This window comes from Cygnus olor, chromosome 6 (assembly GCF_009769625.2).
Source record: "Cygnus olor isolate bCygOlo1 chromosome 6, bCygOlo1.pri.v2, whole genome shotgun sequence".
Taxonomy (NCBI): Eukaryota; Metazoa; Chordata; class Aves; order Anseriformes; family Anatidae; genus Cygnus; species Cygnus olor.
Genome location: NC_049174.1, coordinates 36,554,657 through 36,564,656, shown reverse-complemented (window position 1 = coordinate 36,564,656; position 10,000 = coordinate 36,554,657). Strand labels below are relative to the sequence as shown.

At 41.8% G+C, this 10,000-nt stretch overlaps 1 protein-coding gene across 10 annotated transcripts in view; it reads left to right on the top strand.

Moving 5' to 3' along the window:
• ZEB2 (zinc finger E-box binding homeobox 2) overlaps positions 1–10,000 on the top strand; it is a 112,385-nt gene that overhangs the window by 67,822 nt on the left and 34,563 nt on the right. The gene's annotated exons all lie outside the window — the stretch shown is intronic.

Sequence of the window (10,000 nt, the reverse complement as noted above, 5' to 3'; positions counted from 1 at the left end):
ATGAGCAGCCCTCACCTCCAGTCTGACAGCTTTATGGCCATCCTTGGTCACCTGAGCCCACTGTGGCCAGGTCTGCTGCCAGCTTACTGCTCCTTACACGGAGCAACAGATATTACTTACCTGATGGCAGGGCGAAGTGCTAAGTGCTTTGATAGCTGTGAGATGCTATATATATCTCCTCAGGAGGGGGGACAGGAGGGCTTGGCTCGCAGGGATGTGTTTTGAGGACTGCTGCTCGTTGTTTGCTCAAAGTGTGAGCACTTGGAAGTTGCAAACTCTTCACGGCAAGCATTTTCCTTTCCAAAAAGAGGTTGCATGTCTCTGGTCTACCTTTATAAGTGGAACTTGTGTTATCAGTCTGACATGATGTGGTGCCTTTGAAGAAAATGTTGCTGTTGTGCTTTTAAAAAATAATAAAAGTTACGGGATCCCTTTGAATTCAGAAAATGTTGGCAACATTGGCAGGAAAGGCACGAAGCATTTGAAAGTTCTGGTATGAAGAAAAAGATTCTGAATAAAACAATTTTATGTGATTTTGCAGGTGGTTTGAGCTATCATTTTATATGTACGTTTGTACCACTGCTCATTGGAATGTTCATATAATACTGACCTAATTATGCATAGAAAAAAGATAAGCCATTTACTTGATTCATTTCTTCTTTTTAAATCAAGAAAGGAACAAAAAGGCTCCTATTTTCTGAAAGAAATTGTTCGCTTTTATTGCAGAAAAGTAGCAGCTTGTGCAGAACTAGAACTGTAACAATTTTATATTCCAAAGGTTTTGTGTGTATTCGGTTAGTTACAGTAATTATACCCAATAACTGACAGCCAAAATCACGTAGGAGAAAGCAAAGGCTGTTTTCTCACACAGGCCCTGCTGCAGAACATCTGCTGAGAGATTTGCATATTAATTAACCCATATTAACTCTAATTATTCTGGGAAATTATCAAATAAATTGAATTTTCTAATTTTAACCTTTCTTTTACTTGACGCGTGTCGAGGCTGAGAGGACGCACCAGGCTATCTCACCTGGGCAATGAGCAAAGCATCCTTTTCTCCCCCTTTTGCTCCTGCAGACCTGGGGCAGCCTGGGGAGCTTTTGTCTGCCTGGTGCTTTTTTGGCTCCCGCGCCTGGCCGGCTCTGGGCGCATTTGCTGCGCGGCAGCACATGTGTGCGTGCGAGCACAGATGGTGGATTTATACCGGGGTGAGCAAAGGTGCTACCTCGGAACAGTTGAGCAAACCTTAAGTTTTTTTTTTTTCTCTCTCTTTTTTTTTTTTTTTCCCAGCCTGTTGTTCAGGCCTGAGCAAATAAATGGGAGTTTAATTCAATTAGAGCCTGGCTTTAGTCGGCGCCTCGTGACAGAAATTATTCAATATTTTTTTTCCCCTCGCATTGTTTGGTTTACACGTCGCTGCCTCCCTCGCTTTTGTGGGCGGCTTGGGGTGGCCGCGGTGCGGCGAGCCTTTGTGCCCGTCATCCTGCGCCCCGCTCATGTGGCGCGGCGATGCTCGCTGGGACACGGGCAGGTTTTACATGTCAGGAGCAGGGCCCACGCTTGCACAGCACCAAAACCTCGACACAAAGCTTGGGCTGCTTGCTGCCAACTGGGGCTGAGTGAAATCGGGGGGCGCACGCGTGTCCCCAGAGCCAGGCCTGACCAAGGTTGGCAGGAGGCAGGCGGCAGCTCCCGAAACACGCTCCCAAAGCTCTCCCCGTTGGGAAGCATCACCTCCGGGAAGGCTGGAGGCTCCTCATTTCCACCTTAATGGGTTCCACCTCCTCCCCCCCGCAGCTCCTGGTCCCCGGGGAGCTGTGCAGGTGATGCTCCCTTGTTATCCCCTGCGCCCAGCCCTTCTCCCCCTGCCTGGCTGCGGATGGGCTGGGAAGCGGCCGGTACCTGAGCTCAGCCTGTTAGGCACAAGATTTCCTGTTGACACCAGGAAACTAGAAAGAGACAAAAACAACAACAACGACAACAGCAGCAGCTAGGCCTGCCAAACGGGCAGGCAGAGATTTCCAGAGCAGTTCTGTGGTGGTGGTGGTGATTTTGATGGAGAAGATAGAGGTGCGCAGCACTTTTGCATGGAGGTTTGGAGGTTTCCTTCCAGACAAGTGTTTTTTGGGGAGGCAAGATGTGGCCACGGCAGAAGGTAGGGTTAACAGCTAAGAGTTTTCTCTCTGAACTTTTAACGCTCACTGCTCCTGAGCTGAAATACTGGGTGGTTTAGGCTCTAAATTGTGGGGTAAACGCAATATGAAAAATGAGTCAGATGTGTAGCTATTAATCTTTGGGGCGGGGGAGGATAAAATGCCAGCAGATACAGAACTTCTTAATAGATATAGAGAGTCATTATAAGGTTGCCTTTTTTTATATGATGGCATTACTCATTTGAAGTTACAAAATGACCGGTCTGTGATTTCTGAACATTTGAATGTACTCCAGCGTTTATTGCCTTTATACCTACTGCATGGTTATAAAGTTGAGCAACCTTTTTGGAAGAAGGTGATAGACACAATATCTATTTATGCAAGGACACATTTCCCTTTTCTTTATGTTCTGTTTATTCAAGGTTTTGTTTCCAAGGTCTTATTACTATAAAACTTAAAGCTAGACAAGGTCTGCCCTCTTGTCAGATAACACCACCAAAACAATTCTGATCGTTCAGTAGCTTATTATTTCATACTTCCAGGTCTTAAATAAATTACAGTTATTTTCACATTCCTCCTGAATATCCTTCAGGCATGATAACATGTGCATTTTTCTGAAAAGACTCTTAATATTTCCTTTCTTCTCCTTGATTTTAAATATTTTGTTGAATTGTCATGTGCAATAATAATTAGAGGGGGTCTTGCTAAATTTCTTTCAGTGTGATGCTTATATTGTTTAGCTTCTTGACATATTTTACTAATCATTGCAGAACTGTTGGCAAATAGATTGTAAATTACATTGAAACACAGGAGTGCAGCAATAGTTTTAGCATCTTTTCTCCAGCATTCCTTTGCTGCAGTCTTGCAGATTCCTTTTTTCTTTCTTTCTTTTTTTTTTTTTCTTCTTCATTCCATCATCAAAGGCAATTATTGACTTGGGTTTTGAAGTGCAGATTATCAAGGTATTATTTCCTTAGAAGTGCAATGCTGTAGATGTAGAAAGCAAGAGGACCTGAGTAATTTTCTAAAGAAGAGAAGGCACTAGTCTAAATGACTCAATGAATGACAGAAATGTGTTTAGGTATTTTTTTCTCTCTGAAGCATCAGTATAATGCTTCTCTCTCTACCCCCATCCCTTTTTTTTTTTTTTTTTTCAATGGGTTAAATAAGGTAATCAGCACTGTTATGATTGTACTAGAGGGGAAGAAATCCCTGATTTTCCTTTTTGCTTTTCCACTATATAGTTACAGGGTGGGTATAAAGTTACTGTAAGGTATTACAATCTGGGAGTAAATGATTCTGGGCAATTTAAGGTCTGGCAGAGAGCTGTGCAGGAGCAGATCCTGGCTCCACTGAAATGAAGGAGATTGTATCAAAGTGCCACAGAAGAAGCAATCGATATTGCAATGCAGAAGGAAGAAGTTGTCCCAAGATTTTTTTTTTTCTCCTCCCAAGATTACAGTGGTGCCTCCAGAAAAGCACAAAAGTTTTTAAACATACTTTTGCCTTTATTTACTCTACCCTAACCTAAAATGTTAGAGACCACCAGCCGGGTCAATCTTCAGGCCCTCAACCTCCCCTCCCAGGTTTCGGTTGAGTTCCCAAGCGCTCCAGTCTGAAACTTGAGGTGAGAGGAATCGAGAACGTGCTAGTCATTTGTTTTGTTAGGAACAGATCGGGTGCTGCGGGACTTGTTTCTAGTAAGTACTTCCCACCCAGGGAAATTACAAATGCTGCTGCAGCTGAAGTTTTGCAGTAATAAGGGGTCACCCCATAGATCGAATGATGCTTGTCCCTAGTGCTGTTTGGGTCCATTTACAAAGGGTTTTTGCATTCTCTTTAGGTAACCAAAATGTGACTTTTGTGTAAGAAGTGGCTATGTGATATTTTATAACTCTTCCTGGCAGTTGTGTGGCTGTTAAGACCTATGGACTCAATGGCCCATGGTTTGAATGATGTCTGTAAACACAGATTTACATAACACACGGTGATAGCTGTGCAGAATAAGTCTCAATTTGACAGTCTCAAGTGATTTCAGGAAACATTTCTTGGGATTTTTTTTTTTTTAAATAATAAAATCTTCAACCTACGCTATGTGGGTAATTCTATCTTTCTGCCCGCCTGCCTATCACATATTAGACATGCTGCAACTGCTTCTGCCATTGTGTAAGCAGTGGATTTGACTTCCTCTTGTTTGAGAACGAAGGACGAGTTGACTCATTTGACAAGACCATATAAACCACTCATCCACAGCCGCTCAGCCACCATCCCAGTATTTCTTGACCAAAAAAAAAAAAAAAAAGTATTGTTTTCCTGATCTAGATTTACTCAGTGGATGGAAGGGCTGACTTTTTTTTTTTTTTTTTAACTTCTATTTATTTTTCTACAAAATACATCCTAGCTGAATAATATTAGGAGAATTTTATTTTTATCTATGAAGGGCACTACCTGGAGGCTGCCCTCCCATGTACTGCCACCTCCTGCATAATGATGGGAACCTGAAAGCTTCTGCTACCCATAAGAGTCCCCAACCTGAAGAAGATAATTCTGCCAGCATTTATAAACTTAAGCTCTTCCAAGGAGATGGTAGAAGAGCTTGATTCCTGAGATATGGTCAAGTACAGCTGCTGTAGCTCTGCCTGAGTGTGACAGCATTGTACAAACTGTATTTCAGAAACTTCACAGCAAAAGAGCAAGTTCCCAACAGGCTGACAGACAAATAAGGAGGGTAAATGGCAATTTACTATTTTCCAGAAACTGCCGTGCCCATACATTTGAACAGAAATTATCCTTTGCTGGGAAAGTTACTCTAGAACAAGACTACCACTTTTCTCAGGCCTTTTCAAGAATGCAAAAGGCTGGATTCACTATAAAGTTATAAACAAAAATGTGTAGGCCTCAGAACACATTTTCCTTTAGTTAAGAATCTTCTTTTTTTTTTTTTTTTTGCGATATAAAATGTAAAAGCAATGATGAAAATAAAAATGCATCTTTGGGACAGAAGATAATAGACACAGATATGCAGTTCCAGCTCCTCTTTCATCTCCTTTCCCCTCATCATCAGTCTGCAGTGAGGAAGGAGTACTATCAGCCTTGGGACTCTCCTAGTCCGGTGAAAGCTTTGATTTCTTCCCCCCGCTGCAATTCTTAGGCATACTGCACCAGAGTTATCACCACTGTTTGCAAACAACGAGGCAAAGGAAAGGGGATAAAATACTCACCTCCAAAGTCAACACCAAATGAAGCTATGCATCTATATTTCTCTTTCAAGGACATCATCAAAACTGGTGGAGGCAAAGCCATCCACTGCAAACCACGAGGCTGTATAGATTTTAAGGTAATAAAGCTAACGTATCTGTCAGTCTCCAAACTGAAACCATGGTAGCCTTTTTAACTAAAGAGAACGTTATTTTTTCTTTTCTGAAGAGGCTTCTTCTTCAAAGACCCTATTGATGGGAAGGTAGAAGGAAACCTGACATCATTTTGGATTCTTCCCAGCCTACCTTCAGGCATCCCTTTCTACTGCTTCTTTCATGGAAGCACTCAAGGCTTAGTGTGACAATTTAAAAAATATGAAGCCTCTGGGCTCTTATGAATTTCTGTCTCCAGAGAGAAACACAGTACAAATCTGACACACCAGAGGACTCAGAGAGATGTTCTATTTTCTGTTATTTTGAGTCGGTCAGCTCGAGACTGAAGACACTATAGTTGCCGATGCGGATTTCTGAAGGGGTCATCAGTTTTTACAAGAGGTAGCTTCTAACTGCATTAGAGCTCTTGTGGGGGCTTCAGAAATATGGGGAAATGAGGTGTAAGGATGAGAGTGAGAAGTAAGAGCGAGGTGATGGAGGATATGTTGGCAGATGCCAACAGACAGCTTGGGTGGTTCTGCGGGTGACATGTGTTTTCCAGACAGAACAATGGCTTCCAAACTGCTAATCAGAACACAGGGCTGGCTCCGTCCCTCCACAGTAAATCTTGCATCCTCCTGTGCTATCCATCGCCAGGTTTTTCAGTTGGTTGATGAAAAAGTGGACCAAATTCTGTAGTTATCTGGAGCATTTTTACTGAAATTAATGAAAAGGTTTAAAATTACTATGAAAGTAAAAGGAAGGTAATTTAGTCAAAATGTAAGTATGAGAGTACCCATGAGTTCTTTGATATAAACCTCAAATAAATGTAAAGTAGGGACTCTGCAGTGAGATCCATTTTGCTTTCTAATTCCACAAAATTTGAATGTGGGAATAAACATGAGTTTTGGAAAGTAAAAGAAGATCATTTTGTGCCTATTCATCAGGCACGGGAGTCAGTTTCAAATAAATGACATCAAACATAGGAGAATCCCTCACTAGAGCTCACAACTAGAGCTTTTCTTGTTCACTTGTCTCTTCAGTCCTCAAAAACATTAGGCTATTCTTTTATTTTTAAACTGTATTGGTAGGATAACTTGCAGAATAGTCCCGTATTCTCCTCTACATTTAAAGAGAGAGAAGAACAGATTTAGGGCAGGGAAATAGAAGCATGACCATATTAAGCTGCATTATTATGGAGGGAATTTTCTTCTGCCATTTGATTCCTGGTAAGATAGTGTAGTTGTAATTTCTTAAGACTTACTCACAAGATGTGTCCCTAAATACTTAAAAGTCATCAAAATCTGTTCAAGGAACTGTTAAGCAACAAAAAAATATATATTTTTTAATATTATGAATATCAGTCATACCAGTTCCGTACTCATTTCAAGGAAAACTGAAGGTTTATTGTCTTCCTCCAGGCTATGCTTTTGTTTCTCATGTGAACAGGCTCTATTTTGTACCAGGAGAAAAGGCTACCTGGAAGGATAAATAAACAATTAATTATTTATATTTCTAAAAGCATTCAGCTGTGCTCTTAATGCTGTATAACCATTTAAAAGCAAGTATTCAGCAGAGATCTTCCAGCCTGGGAATCTACTGTCTGTGATTTAATCAACAGCCTCAAGAGTCATAGGAAGACAAATCCCCTCCTGGTCATCATCATCCCGTAACTGGCCTATCACTTCAGTGCAGAGACCACCATAAAATAATAAAGACTATTTAACCACACAGCTGCCAAAATAAACGTCTCCAAATCAAGATATGTAACCCTCGATGAATGCCTTTGGTGTTAGAGGGAACAAGGGAACGAGCAGTTCCTAAAGAAAGAGAACCAAGAGCCTCACCAGTGTGCCGTGTATGTATCTCACCTGACAGTGCAACTTGAATAATGGTCTCAAGACCCTATGAGAGCCAAAAATATGAAACTGCAATTTGCCTACATGACACAGGAGAGCTGCTTGTTATTGGGGCTCAAAGCAGTATTGCATTGGCTTGTTGAAGTCTGTAGTGGTTTGATTATTTTAACCAAATGCATAGTCTAAAACACATGTTTACAGGCGACCTAGCAGGGTGAGATGCAGGCCTGAGCACCAGCTTTGAGGCTTCAGGATTAAGCAGCCCTTAGCAGCAGTCTACTTTGCAGATTCCTTTATTTTTGATCCTTTCTAATATCACATCTTAAAGACAATTGAGGTCCTGTGTTTTGACAAAATGTTATCTCTCAAATCCCACGTCTCCCTATTTGTGGAGTTTACATGTTGATGGTGCATCCTGTCAGAATCACCCTTCCCATACCAACTATGGTTGCCAGAGAAATTTCTAAAATTAAATGTATTTTCATTATCAATGTACCTTCCCTGAGAACAGTATTTATTCTGGTGGGAAAAGAGTGGGTGTACCCTAAACTTCCTGTTGTATCGCTTGTATCGTCCTCGTTTCTCTCAGGAGGAGAGGCACTCATTAGCAGTAGAACAGAGGAGATAAAAACCACACACACACACACACACGCACACAAAAAGCAGGTAAGGCCTTTTTCTATTTGGCAACTGTAGATGACAACAGCAAGGAAATGCAAGGGTAATGCTATTACTTCATTCTTAGATAATATCATTTATAGTTAATGTGCTGCACAGCGTTGTGAGCATTGCAGAATTCTGCTATCTACAGAGGAAGAAAACAAACCAAAAAGAAGTGCTCTCATGTCTACATGCAGAATTGGCACATATGTGAGGCTTTTTCCTCTAAATCCTTTGCATGTACCAAGCCCAAATTCTTGGGCATATCTTGGGAGTGTCCAAGAACCTTTTGGAAGAGACCAGTTTCTTCTTTCATGCTCCCAGCTGTGGCCAGGCCGCAGGATGCTTCTGAGGCTTCTCCTGTGGTTTGTCCCCTGGTCATCCCACCGTCTGTTCCTGACCTGGGCTTTCTGCATGTAGATGTAGCTTTCTGCATGTTACGGGTGCACTCATACCGAGTGTGCGATTCCTTAGGTGGGGATGAAACAGTTTTCATCACCCATTGAGGAGAACCACGCAATTTGTACTTACGTGGGCGCTTTCATTTTCAGCTTGCTTGGCGAATTAGTTGCCACCGTTGAGCAACCACTTGCTTTCGTTTTATCGAAATACCAAGGAGTGATTTGACCAGCAACCTGACCATCCAGCACACCTAAAATGGCCAGGCATTTTCAAAAGGTTAAGCCAGATGCCTTGGCCAGAGGAGAAGGAAGGCAGCCATCCCTGTCCTGGGGCACCACGCAGGCTGCGTTTCCCATCCCTCCTTCAGCAGGGAGCTGTTTGCATAAATTCCTTGCAGATCAGGGAGAAAATTGATCCCCCACTTTTCAGCTCCCTTCTTTTACTGGTTGTCACAACCTTAACAGTACTTGACATCAATGGGAGTTACATTGTGGATTGGGGGCAGTGTTTGGCCCTTAAGCGTAGTTTTTGCATGTTAATACATTAGCAACTGATGTCTTATTTGTTCAGTAACTGACAGAATAATGTACAGAAAGCACGTACGTATGAAAAGGGGCTAGTTAGGTAATGTTCAGCAGAGCATCTTCAAAACAACACTGCAACCACTGTATTTCAAATGTCAGGCTAATTATTATCAACATTTAAATGTTAGCATGGGCCATTTTTAATAGTGGATTTTTTCAGCAGGTACCATTATGGGCAGAAAATGTCGCATGTAGTTCTGCCACTGCATTGTTCAAAAAAGTACATAGAAGAAGGGAATGAATTCTTTCCACAGACAGCAAAAAGAACATCTTGTTTGCCTAAATCTGACTATAGAATTAATCCCTCTGATGATACTACATGATGTATCATTTATTTTAAAAAGGCATAGAGAAGTTTTGCTAGAATATAACAATATGAACTGAAGCTAATGCTTGTTGGAGATAAAGTCAGAGCCTTTTAGGTCTGGGATTTTGGAGATTCATGCTCAGGTATATTGCATTGCTGCCAGTTGTTCTGGAGGCAGAGGCATGAGCTGTGTACTCTCTGGTAACCCCCTTACAGAAAACGAAACTTGACTATGATTCAGCACAAAATGGAATGCAATGCCAATGATTCAGTTACTCCTCCTTTGCTTGCGGTTTGATCCTATCCATCCCTTCCCATGTAAACATGGCACTCAATGGCAAATGTCACTGCAATCGGTGCGGTACCTGCGTGTAATTATAGCACACTTTGCAAATGCAACTGGTAACATGGAACTGCAATTAATTCCTGTGAAGATTACTGCTAGAACCGTGGGTACCAATGCTGGTCTGAACATTTATTGCTGCTCTTCAGTTGGCCTTTCGAGATACCTTTAAGACAGATTTAAAATTGGTGTCTGTTTTGAGCCAGCTAACAGTGTGTCTTCCTTCCCATTTATTGCATTGCAGGGAGGGCTTCTTTGGGCTCTTCTTTGCGCAAATCTCTTTTTTTTTTTTTTTCTTCTTTTTTTTGGTGCCATCTCTGTAGCTCCAGTGCAGTTGCCTGC